A 12,531-nucleotide genomic window follows, 5' to 3' on the forward strand; every position below is an offset into this window, starting at 1 on the left:
CTACAGGGGTCAATAAAGAATTACACAGGGATCAAAATTTTCAAAAGCTCCAATCATGTTGAAAACTATACATCATTTGCCTGATCATAACGATTCCAAAAAGGTGTAGTTTGGACTACCTACGACTGAATGTTCTGGAGTTGTGGGGTAAAACAGCAAAAATGGTGACAAAGGTCAGTTTCAGTTTGTACAGGGGTCAAAAGTTAAAGTTCCTTCAATTTTGGTAAAAAGTGATGCAAATTATTGGTTGATCTAATAAGATTAATAAATGGAATAGTTTGCACCATCATGCTTATAATTATCATGCTATGGAGTAACATATGTCATAGAATCCAATGTAAATCCAAAGTAAAGGTCAAACCAGGCTCAATTTGCATGTTTTACCAAAATTAGAGCAACTTTTAACTTTTGACCCCTGTACAACCTGAAACTGACCTGTCACCATTTTTATAGATTTACCCCATAACTCCATAGCATTCAGATTGTCCAAACTGTACCTTTTTATGATCAGACAAATAATGTGTAGTTTTCAACATGATTGGAGCTTTTTTTTTTTTTTATTTTGACTTGTGTAATTCTTTACTGACCCCTGTAGCTCATTAGAGGTCAGCTCCAGGATGGCTCCATATCAAACCCGGTTTAACCTATACTTTGGATTTACATTGGATTCTATGACATATGTTACTCCATAGCATGATAGATGGTGCAAACTATTCCATTTATTAATCTTATTAGCTCAACCAATAATTTGCATCACTTTTTACCAAAATTGAAGGAACTTTAACTTTTGACCTCTGTACAAACTGAAACTGACCTTTGTCACCATTTTTGCTGTTTTACCCCACAACTCGACATTCAGTCATAGGTAGTCCAAACTACTTTTTGGAATCGTTATCAGGCAAATGTATAGTTTTCAACATGATTGGAGCTTTTTTTTCTTTTGACCTGTGTAATTCTTTATTGACCCATGTTGCTCATTAGAGGTCAGCTCCAGGATGGCTCCATATCTGAAAATAAAGTTAATTTAGAATGTGTGCCAAATTCTGCTTTTATCACAAAATGCACAATTGTTTTGCTATGCTGCCCCACTACCAAGCAATTCTGCAAATTGATCAGAAATATCTCAACTTTGGTGGGGGGGGGGGTAAGATAGATTTGAGGAGCAGTAGAAAGGCTTCACCCTATCTGGGACAATAATATAGAGATGCAACTGTATATTTTGACCTGCTGGTGTGAACCAGACTGCATGTGTAAGCCTAATAAAGAATGGAATAGAACTGAATGAGTGTGTCCTTCCATGCCCAGTTGGGATTCAGAATCCTTAAAACTCCTCTAAATACTTGGTACCAACAATTCAAGAAAGCTAAATTTGATGGTAATGCATATTATGTGGTCTAACAGGCCAGAACTTGTACCAAATTAGAAGACTTCGATACTGAATTAGTAAGGATCATACAAAATACCTTTCAATACAGGAACCTAGAAATTTTTTTTTAAAAGGATACCCACAACTAGGCCATTCCTCAACAAATAGAAAAGCACAAGTACTGACCTTTCACCATAAAAGTTGCATCCAAAGAAAACTGTAATACAAAGTTTTATAAGGAGTGGCAGCTCCACATGCAAGATACACAATGGAAAAAGAAAACAGCTAATAGAGAAACACTGACCACATCACTTTTTGACGGTTCTATTAAAAAAAAAAAAAAAAAAAATGCATTTACTGAACAGGTGCAGCAAGAGTTTAAGTAGTTAATTTAAATTTTTAGTGTAACTTGTTGGGGAAATGTAAGAGCTTGGTAAAAAAGGCCATGAGATATACGCCCTACAAATACTAGCAGCTAATAATCATTAGTAGAGTCACTGACATCCCTGAATAGATTGAAATGATCCGAAGCTACACAAACAATTACCACAAAGTTCACAATTTTTATTTTTTTTTAACGCAACGGGGAAAAAATGTGAAATAACTAATGCATTTACCCGCTTAACCCCTCCCCAAAACAGACCTTTTGAATGACAAATTTGCAACTAATTCCTTGGTGAGATTGTAAGATTGGATCCTAGGACTCAAAGGAATACTGTGGACAGCAGTGATTCCTCTTCTTCACCAAGCTATTTTGATTTATTGGTGGCCAAGTGATCAGCGCACTTGCTTCCTCATGGAAGATTCTCAATTCAAGACCATCCACCTCTACCTATTCTGTGATATTTCACTAGGAAGTGCATTATTCTGCATCTTACTTTGGATGGACCAGTCTGTTTAGCTAATTTCACTTAAATTAAAAACTAAAAATGCTAAAATTCTGTTCAAGTTTAAAAACATGCAGGTTAGGTGAATTGTTACTTTATAATTGTCCAGATCTCCCTTGCAAAAGAGGTCTTTATCTCAATGGGACTAACCTGGTTAAATCAAATTAAATTAAAAGACTGCAGGTTTTAGGATGTAATAACAGATGTACATTTATTTGTTCAACAAAAGGACACAAGGACATTTAACCAAAGTTTATTATGGTCTGAACAAGGGAGGTGTATTTCCGGTGTTGAGGGATCCATCCAGCAGCTTCACCATCCTCGAGTCCAGACATCCACAACTGGTTCTGAGAATCCTTGTCATTTGAATCAGTGTCCAAATTCACTCCATCCTTGGAGGCTCTGCATGATCCACTTCAGGAATCTGGACAGGCTCTGACAGCATCACAGCTGGGGAGGCCAGGAAGGCTTACTTTGACCTCTGCCTCATCTTTCGCCTTTTACGCTTCAGCCTGTAGAAAATGAACAGACAACTCAGGAAAATAATGAAACTGCACGACATGTCCCTTGATACTACAAAAGGTACAATATATAAATATTCCAAGTACAGAATAAAATTTCAGTATTTGTATGGAAACTGCAAAAACCCTGCCTTATATCTGCTGATGATGCCCATTTTACGGTACAGGTCTGAAAACTAATCAATTAAACTGCGTTCAGCTGATTTCACACTTTAAAAAGGTGCCACTGTTGATATTCAAACATGGTTCAAATGCGACTTGCTCCTGATGTCCTAAAGTAATTAAAACTGCAGTATATTAGTTGTACAGTTTAGAGAGAAGTAGTAGAAACGCACGTCGAATACTACATGGAGCCGGAGTAGCAGAGGAATAATTCTGTTTAAAGCTGAGAACACACACACTAACAAAGTCACTGCTGCTGGAATGTTGGCATGAGATGTGCCATTGACACCGAACCTGTCCCAAGCAGTTTATCTGCATTACCCGCTTACTGGATCAATGACTGAATGGACAAATGACAGAATGAATTAACAAAAATGCAATGACTGGAAATCCCATCTTTACGAACCATCGTGTGTTTTTATAATATGGATTTTTTTTTTCCCCGAAAGGAGATGACTTTCGAACTGGAGCAGCAGCGATATTCTACATGACTGCTGTGTGTGAAGACACACGTCCACTGGATTCATCAAGTTATGTATTTATTTAAACTGTGTGCTTTTCAATCTTTGATGTGGCTTTTCTGAATACAGAAAGTAACCCGGTGTCGCAGACCAAACGGTCTGCCCCTAAAAATTGGTCTGCCCTGCCGCCACTACGTATGCGTTATTTCGGAGCTTAGCAATTTTGCTCACAGGGTTAGCTTGAGTAAAGTATGATTAGTTATGGCTCAATTAACGCAACAAAAGATCAATGTGCATGGCAGCTTGTTTTGAGACATACATAACTTTTATTTGCAATAATTAAACAGTACCAATCTAATTCTCTCTGACCACCGGGCAGGTAAGACACTCCTGCAGTGTGTGCAACAGGACATCCCCCCCAGATTAGCATTTTTACTTTTCCAAGAGAAAATACCACTGCCTGTGAAAACACTACATCTCACATCATGTTGAACGGGAAGCTAAAAATAAACTTTTCCCACTTGTAGATAAACATTTTATTGTACATGTATGAGCACCGCAAATGATTGCAGCTCATATCTATTATTTGTTTTTATATAAATAACCATGTACACCCAGTTGTGGGAAAAAGTGCAAAATCCTGACTGGGTGCATATTGTACCCAGTCAGGGTAAATTCCTCATACCCCCATGTGACTGACCTCTAGTCAGTCACAGTTATGGACTAGTCAATAATATAATTATTTACCACAAATGCATACAAGTGATAATGGAGCTCTGCTTTCAGCAATGGTTAGTGCAGCTGCTTCAGAAGCAACAGGTTCAAGAGCACCCGTGGCCATTCTTGATGTAACGTGGAGTTGCACCAGGAAGGTCATCCAGTGTAAAACCAAAATCAATACACAGATCCATGTTGGATCTACTGCTGTGACCCCAAAGAAAAAGTGTTAAGCCAAAAGAACTTAACTAGCTGCTTTCAAAACAGAGACAAGCATCCTGCAGCACCAGCCTATTAGCTTCTCTGATCACCATAGGCTAATAGCAGCAATCGTATGTTTTTGCTGCCCAATAGCATTTCCCACTTCTGAGCAGTCCCTTGCCTTCACTGCGAATGCGTCATTTTGGAGCATCAGCAGCGACTTGCCGATTATTGCCTCCTTTCTGCTAAGAGCACCGCCACTTGGCACACTACAATAGCTGAACAAAGGGAAAAAAGTCAAAGTTGCAAATAGTCGAAAAGGTGGACGAATGAGCCTGCACTTCTTCCATCACCAAAAAACCTGCGAAGCAAGAGAGCAAACAGGAACGTAACAAAACCGAAACAAAAACAAAACGAAAAATGTGAATGCGCGCACAGCCATTCCAGCCACACGGCTGGAACGTGCGTACATAGTTAAAGCAGTTGATGAAACGTTCTTGCCGCTATCGTTTCTGTATGACAATGTTGGTTTTCGTCCCACACATGGGCGAGTCACGTTCAACTCGTAGGATCTTTAGTTAGTGATCAGATCTGTTCAGATATCGGCAACGTTCGTGCAAGACGTCGGACTTGGGAGGATGGCCGACAGTCATATGGAATACTGACAGTACAGGAACTATGCAAACAATGAGGAACCATCAAGACATAAAACAAAACAGAATACAGACGAACTGAAGTTGTCATTGGGATTTGTTCACATTTTCCAAGTTTGAAAATTCTGATGAAGCGCCAGCTAATACATAACATAAATTCAGCAGTAATTTATAATAAAAGACACGGGGCCGAATAGAGAACCACACCAGCGCGCCTGAGACTGACTCGAGTTTGACACTCTATCAAGCAAAAGGGAATAATGTTATTACTAACCATCAGATGACAAATAAAAACTTTTTAAATCATTCTAAAAAGCGTTTTAAGCAGCAACAAGGCAATAACTTGTTAATCGCTACCAACACTAACATGACACATGCGCAGAGAAAGCAGATCAGACTGTAAAACCGGGTTCTCGCAAGCGCAGACCAGTGTAGAGAAAGTCTAGGAGAGTGCTGAGACCCTCACACCAGTTGGGATCGCAATCCACAGGAACCCCAGTGGTCTGACTTAGCCAGCGTATTGCAGCGACATTTTTTCCATCAAGATAAACTATTAAGCTGATGTTTAACAGTAAATATCTGCTGTACAACACAGTACTGGATTTATACAGACAGCCACATGTTCATATCACCTCATATTTGACCCAGTACACACTGATCCACAATTTTTTAAAATTGCTGTTGAAAGTCTCATAACTACCTCATTGCATAATTCTGTTGTATTAGGTCATGCTTGTAAAAATTTTATATGAATCACGTTTTCAGCAATGACCCCGTTTTATCAACTCCAAAACAACAAAGTTGACTGTCTTACCTGCGCATGCGCTTCTTCCTCCACTGTAAGAAAAAGATATTAATGAACATATATCATAGTATGAATTACCATAACATTCACTCAACTATAGGCGATAGGCTGCTCGTTTAAACTATCTAAACATCAAATCACAAGCGCGCTAGAAACACGAAGATTAAACGCACCAAGACGCGCATCGTTAAAGGAACAGCACGCTCCTCTGTGGGCCTTTGCTAAAATCACAATTATTTCAACATACTCAAAACTGCAATAATGTTGTATACATTACTACCATGGAACAAGCTTCAGAGACATAAGCACAAAACCTCACGAACTGCGGTTTGCACACAAAACATGCAGGCGGCATTACTGCATGCTAACATTAGCTGAAATTTTGCCAGACGATAAATATCGACATCAGGACGTGTATTTACCTTGGCTCTCATTGTGAGGCGGTATGTCTGTAAGAGAGAAGCAAGAAATCATATCAGTGACTATGGATTACCTGTAGAAATCATTGATTAAGTTGGATTCAGTCGCGAACAAATTTCTTCTCATACCTCAAAGCAAGAAGAGCAACGAAAGAGGATGTGACGAAAAAGGCGGCGGTATTTATACAAAGGTGACGTCATTGCACGGCGACTTTTCTTTAGATTTGTGGGAAATGTAGTCTCACAACATGACAAATATTTATTCCGCTCATTTAAATTGTGCCATCAACTCACTGCTGAGTTTTTCCAAGCATTTCTGGACTGAAATTAGAGGCCGGATTTATGACGCTTTTAAAGAATGTATTGGTAACTGGTTTGTCGCCATGAAACAAGATGTTACTGCACTTATTACAAAACGAAACAAAGATGCTTTTGATCAATTGTCTTTCAAGGCCAGCTACAGTTTGTAGACTAAGCTCTGATGTGTAAGCTTATAAACTTAATTTAGGACGTAGCACATGTGTCCAAAAATCAATTTTAGTGCAACTCAAAACTGGTTCCAGTACTCGAGTTGAGGGGGGATGCCATCCCCCCTCATCCCCCCTGAAATAAAAACATTCAAAATCATCCCCCCTGTAAAACTGCCATCCCCCCTTTCCACCCCTTCCCTTTTAACAGTAAATATTGGAAACATAACTTATAATTATATGTAATTATTCCATCATTACTCAACGATTATGAGTAAATGAAATATTAAAATCGGAGGGCACAGGGGCACGTAAACATGGTGCAACGTGATTAGTTGATGCCTGATGTTATCTGTACATCCATTGACACATCCGGTACAGTAGGTGGCGGTATGGACCTAAGGTGATGGTTGCCACCCGCCAATTGAAGAAAAAGAAAAAAGAAGAAGAAGATGATGATGATGATGCTGCCAGATGGCGGCACGCTGCTAAGGCCGCCTGTTTCATGTTCGTGTTTAGTAGAATGGAGTGCCATACTTTTGTTAATGGTAGTATACACCAGCAGTGGCAGCACATTTGGGATACTGAGACCAAGGGAAGACACACTATTGTTTCAGGGTGTCTCACGTCACTATGATGTGAAGTTGGAAAGGCTTAGGCTGGGTCACTGGGTTAAACAGTGGGTTGTACGAGGTCTGTCCGTAAAGTATCGTACCTTTTTATTTATTTATTTTTTTAACTATATGGATTTGATTCATCTGTTTTCATGTCAGACAAGCTTGAACCCTTGTGCGCATGCGTGAGTTTTTCCACCCCTGTCGGTGACGTCATTCGCCTGTGAGCACGCCTTGTGGAAGGAGTGGTCCCGCCCCGTCGTTGGATTTTCATTGTCTGGAAATGGCGGAATGATTTGGAGGTTTTTTTTTCAGAATTTTTTTTCAGAAGCTGTTAGAGACTGGCACCTGGAAACCATTCGAAAAATTTATCTGGCTTTCGGTGAAAATTTTACGGGCTTCACAGAGAATAAGGACTATTACTACAGCTTTAAGGATGGCCCACAATGGCGCTCGGCGCGCTGCGAGCCGCAACGACAGGCACGAACCACCGGATTATTTCTAAACGGATGGGTGTGTGGAGCTGGGACTGTCGTGTGCATTTTCTCTGGTTATCACAAGAGCTGGACATCAACCATTTTCCGGCAGATTTCACTTTTAACAAGAGATTTTGTCGTGGAAAGCCGCGCGGAGGCTTCATGCATAAGGACTGATTCACTTTTCGAGCGAGACAAAGAATGTCTCCGTTTCAGTGTGTTAGAGGACAAGTTGGGACATGCCTATCTCGGCTTTCAATGCTTACCATTCGAGTGAGTTATAAGAGAAATTGTGGAGTGTCCGAACTTGTCCTCTGACACGCCGAAACGGACCTTTTTATTTTTTTCAAAGACTATATAGATTTGAATCACGTGTAATTGCATCAGCCAAGCTTGAACCCAGGGGACGGAGCCCGGGACGGCACGAGCGTGCGAAAAAAAAAACAAAAACCTGTCCAAAAAAAAAAAAAAAAAAAAAAATATATATATATATATATATAAAACCGGGGCGGGGGAGTTGTCCTGACAGGGGAGTTCGTGGTTACGTTACGGCAGAGCACTCCCCCCATCTCACCTCTCGCGTTAGGTGAGCAACGCTGCACAGTGCAGAGTTTGTGCAGGGGGAGGGGGGTATCATTCAATGTTTGGACGAGGAGGTGGTCGAAAAGGAGTAAGACATAATCATGGATAGGAAACGATCAAAGCCATCAGGTGCCCAATTTTGAAAGAAAAAGAAAGAAGAAAAGGCGAAACGACAAAGGAAAAAGGTATGTATTGATTTACGTATTGCCGCAGCTTCACAGAGCTTTAAACAGTGTGGACGCTGAGTGACCACAGTTTAATAGCGAAGCAGAGTGCAGCGAAACGAGACGACTCATTGGATAAATGCTGGCCTTTGTCCCGCCCATCGGACGCTCAGCGTGTCTGGGGGTCTATGGGGCAGTGGGCTGGCCTCGGCTGGCCCGGACGCTCAGCTTCTGAATGATGATTGGATGATCTGTCTGAGGCTGAATCCCTTTTTGATTGACAGCGAAATGAGCGAATCAGCGATCTTTTGGTGTAAACATCCGTGGGAGCATTTTTTAATTTTCATTCTGTTCCGAGTTGAACCGGAGACTTTCCTAATCCTCTTAGCGGCATTTCTTTGTTAAAAACGACTAGCGACAAATCGAGCTTCTATTTCTGGTGTTTTTTTTGTTTTTGTAGCTGCTTGTGTTTGGAGACTGACTTCTATCGCAGTTTCTGTCCCTACCGAGCAGCGGGTGCTGCTGAGCTCCTCCACCGTCACAAAGCACTCACAGGCGGACACACTTCACACTAGCCTCGCGCCAGTCCCAGCTAGCTAGGTAGCTGCACATAATGGCAGACAATTTGAATGTTGTGGACCGGATTTTGGCGAAGCCATTTGATAGTCTTCCTTACGAAGAAGCCATGGCTGCTGTCATGGCTTCAGCTCTCAATGGTTTGCAGGCCAAAGTTAAAGTTAAAGCAATAGCCCCCAGTGCAATGTTTGTGCATTGCTATGCACACAGACTGAATCTGGTTGTCTCGGGGGACTAAATGCTTATCTTATATGCCACATTTTTCTCAAAATCCACAAAGAGGATGTCTTTTGTTGAGTCTGCAGACTGCTCAAGGTTGCCCAGAAATGCTCCTACTCGATGGAATTTCACATCACGGATAGTGAGCACTGTGGCAAACAATTATGATGCCGTCCTGCAAACTTTTGTTTATAGACTGTTTTCCTACTTACTTCCCCTTACTTCTTTTGCACTTCTTGTTATTTATGACAAATTATTGTGGTTTGCCATTTTTGCCTTTAAAGAGTGTTAACTTCTTCACTTGTTGCTTCCTGTTACTTATGATACACAATAGTGTTTGTTATTTCTTCTTATGTGTACAGTAATGGGTATAGAATTTACCTCTGTCGTTAGTTCATTTATTTATGATACATGATTGCGCTTTACCATTTTTGCCACTTTAATGTATAGGGGTTTTTTTGTACATTTTTTTTGTCACTTCATGGTATTCTGTAATATACAGATTAACTTCTTTTGTTATTTATATGGTGCGACTTTAATGGAGGTTTAAGTCTTGTTCTTCATGGCAGTGATTTTCAACCTTTTTTGAGCCGCGGCACCCTTTTTATATTTACAAAATCCTGCGGCACACAACTGTCATGTGTCACGTGTCACGCACCACTAACTCGACTGTCTCTACACGGTGCGTTAGCAACACGTGTGGTACAGATATGACGTAACATAGTATACTATAGTCATGGAGCTGTATATAAGAACTAGAGAGCGCAGTCCCATTGCTGCACACTAAACGAAAACGTTCCTTCATGAACAGCGACATGACGTCTCCTAACCGGCAAAATACTGACGAAGTACCCGGATGTTAATGCATTTTCAGTGGAGATTCGCGACTGAACACACTCAGAAAAATGCTCGCAAAATACGTGTTAAAATGCCATTTTGTCCTGGATATCGAGCCAGTAAAATTAAATTACATAAAATTATGTCAGGAAAGTATTAAACTTACTCTGACACACACACATTCACAAATATTAGTGTTGAAAGTTACACGGATCTGCGCTGATAAGCTGCGCTGCTCGGCTGAGCTGCAGCTGCTGTTCAATGCAGCGCGGCTCCTAAAACCATTACAATACATTTACATATATTATATTTTTACACAATTATCCTTTATTGACCGAGTTTCATTCATGAAGTCGGCGGTGTGTGTGTGCACATCTCTGTGTGTGTGGCAGTACAGCGCGGGTCATTAATCTCATTATTTTAAGGTGCAAAAAAAAACAAAAAAACTCCCCAGTCTTGTCGAACAATTTTTAGTCACTAACGACAAGAATTTTAACTAGACATTGGTCTAGCAGTGGAAAATATCAACTAGACATAAGTGAAATTAATGATCCGTGTCATCGGGCGACACAGGTACGGCAGGAGACATACAGCTGTTTATCATCCAAATATCACGGACAAAGTGACAAGAAGAACCAAACCCACTTACTTATGGAAGGAAATATTGTCTCCCTTGTTCCTCCGTTTGTGACTTTGCCAACATGCGCAGCTTTCCGGCATATTCCATCTGTTTCTTGACGAGACTAAGTGAACTTCTATGCACACAAATCACTAACTTGCCCGGAATTAAAATGGCGATCACGCGCTACTGCGCGCTTTGCTGCCATCTACTGGAATAAAAGAACATTGCACCATCTGCCACACTATTACAGCACATACACCCGATAATGGTGATATTTGATAATTGCCCACGGCACCCCTGACGATCGATCACGGCACCCCGGTTGAGAATCATTGCATTATGGTGAATGGTACTCTATGATAATGCAAAGTGCATTGTTGGTAAAACTGAATGACGTGCAATATTTTGACCATCGGGTGGTGCTGTAGTGCAGTTGTGCTTTCTTAAATACCTGTACTGTACATAGTTGTAATGTGAAGTCACTGAGTCTTTTGTTTTTTTATGTTCAAAAAGTTTATTGAAGTAATTATTGTTTCTTTGTATTGTATCTTTGTGTTTTTTATTGCAGTAGACATTAAAACCGTAAATTTGTTCTTAAATAGCTGTTGTGAGTTAATTTGTGGGATTGTGGGTGTTCTGGACGAAGTTAGTGTTTTCATGGGTGGTGGGGCGGAGGTGGTGGCCACATTAGTGTGCGCGGGGGGGCACGCAGGGGGGTTTCGCCCGGGGAGTAAATCACTCTAGGACCGCCACTGCTTGAACCTTCATGCGCATGCGTGAATTTTTTCACGCCTGTTGGTTGCATCATTCGCCTGTGGGCAGGCTTTGAGTGAGCACTGGTCCACCCCCCTCGTCGGATTTCTTTTGTCTGGGAACTGGCTGAGCGACTGCCGCTTTGCTCCATGAAATTCTTTTCAGAATCTGTTAGAGACAGCCAGTTGGAAACCATTTGAAAGATTCAGATGGATATCGGTGAAGATTCTGTCGGCGTCACGCGGATTAAGGACTATTAAAACCTTTTTGAAGATGGCCCACAATGGCGGAGGGCGCGCAGCGCACCGAGCGGCCATCGACAGGCTGGATCGACCAGATCATTTCTAAACTGAACGCTGTGTTGATCCGGGACATCGTGTGACTACCACAGAAATGGCAAGACAGCTGGACATAGCACTTTTGCGGCACATTCCACTGTTACAGGAGATTTTGTAATGAAAGACGTGCGGAGGATTTTGCGCGTCGGCACGGAACTGCTCATGGCGCGCAAAAAAAAAAAAAAAAATCACCTCCGTGTTGGAAACCATTCAGAAGATTCAGACGGCTTTCGATGGCTTTTCAGTCGAGTGAGTATCCGAGAAATTGCGTAACAGCTGGACATGCCACATGTCCTGTGAGACTACCAACACGGAGGTGTTTTTTTTTTTTTTGTGCGCCATGAGCGGCTCCGTGCCGACGCGCAAAATCCTCCGCACGTCTTTCATTACAAAATCTCCTGTAACAGTGGAATGTGCCGCAAAAGTGCTATGTCCAGCTCTCTTGCCATCGCCGTTGTGGGCCGTCTTAAATCAGCCAACACATAGCAAGTGAAATGAGAAAGAAAGTAGTTGGAAATGTCCTTTAGAGTTGAACAAAATTTTCTGTTCTGATAGATGAGTCTACAACTGACAGTAAAAAATCAGTTTTGATTATATACATTAGAGCATGCCTCGGGATGAGTGAACAGTCACTAACATTTTTCTTTCACACCATGGCTTCTCTGAAGTTATAGTGAAGGAGCAGTTTATT

General features: G+C 41.2%; 1 long non-coding RNA gene across 1 annotated transcript; it reads right to left on the reverse strand.

Annotated features, from left to right (window-relative positions):
* Positions 1 to 2,437: 2,437 nt before the first annotated feature.
* LOC117506990 lies at positions 2,438 to 6,421 on the reverse strand. Its single transcript, XR_004559598.1, has 4 exons — positions 6,322 to 6,421; positions 6,196 to 6,222; positions 5,783 to 5,805; positions 2,438 to 2,765 (listed from the first exon to the last, which is right to left on the reverse strand). It is a non-coding gene; the product is annotated as an uncharacterized LOC117506990 (long non-coding RNA).
* Positions 6,422 to 12,531: the final 6,110 nt, after the last annotated feature.

Source organism: Thalassophryne amazonica, chromosome 3 (assembly GCF_902500255.1).
Source record: "Thalassophryne amazonica chromosome 3, fThaAma1.1, whole genome shotgun sequence".
NCBI lineage: Eukaryota > Metazoa > Chordata > Actinopteri > Batrachoidiformes > Batrachoididae > Thalassophryne > Thalassophryne amazonica.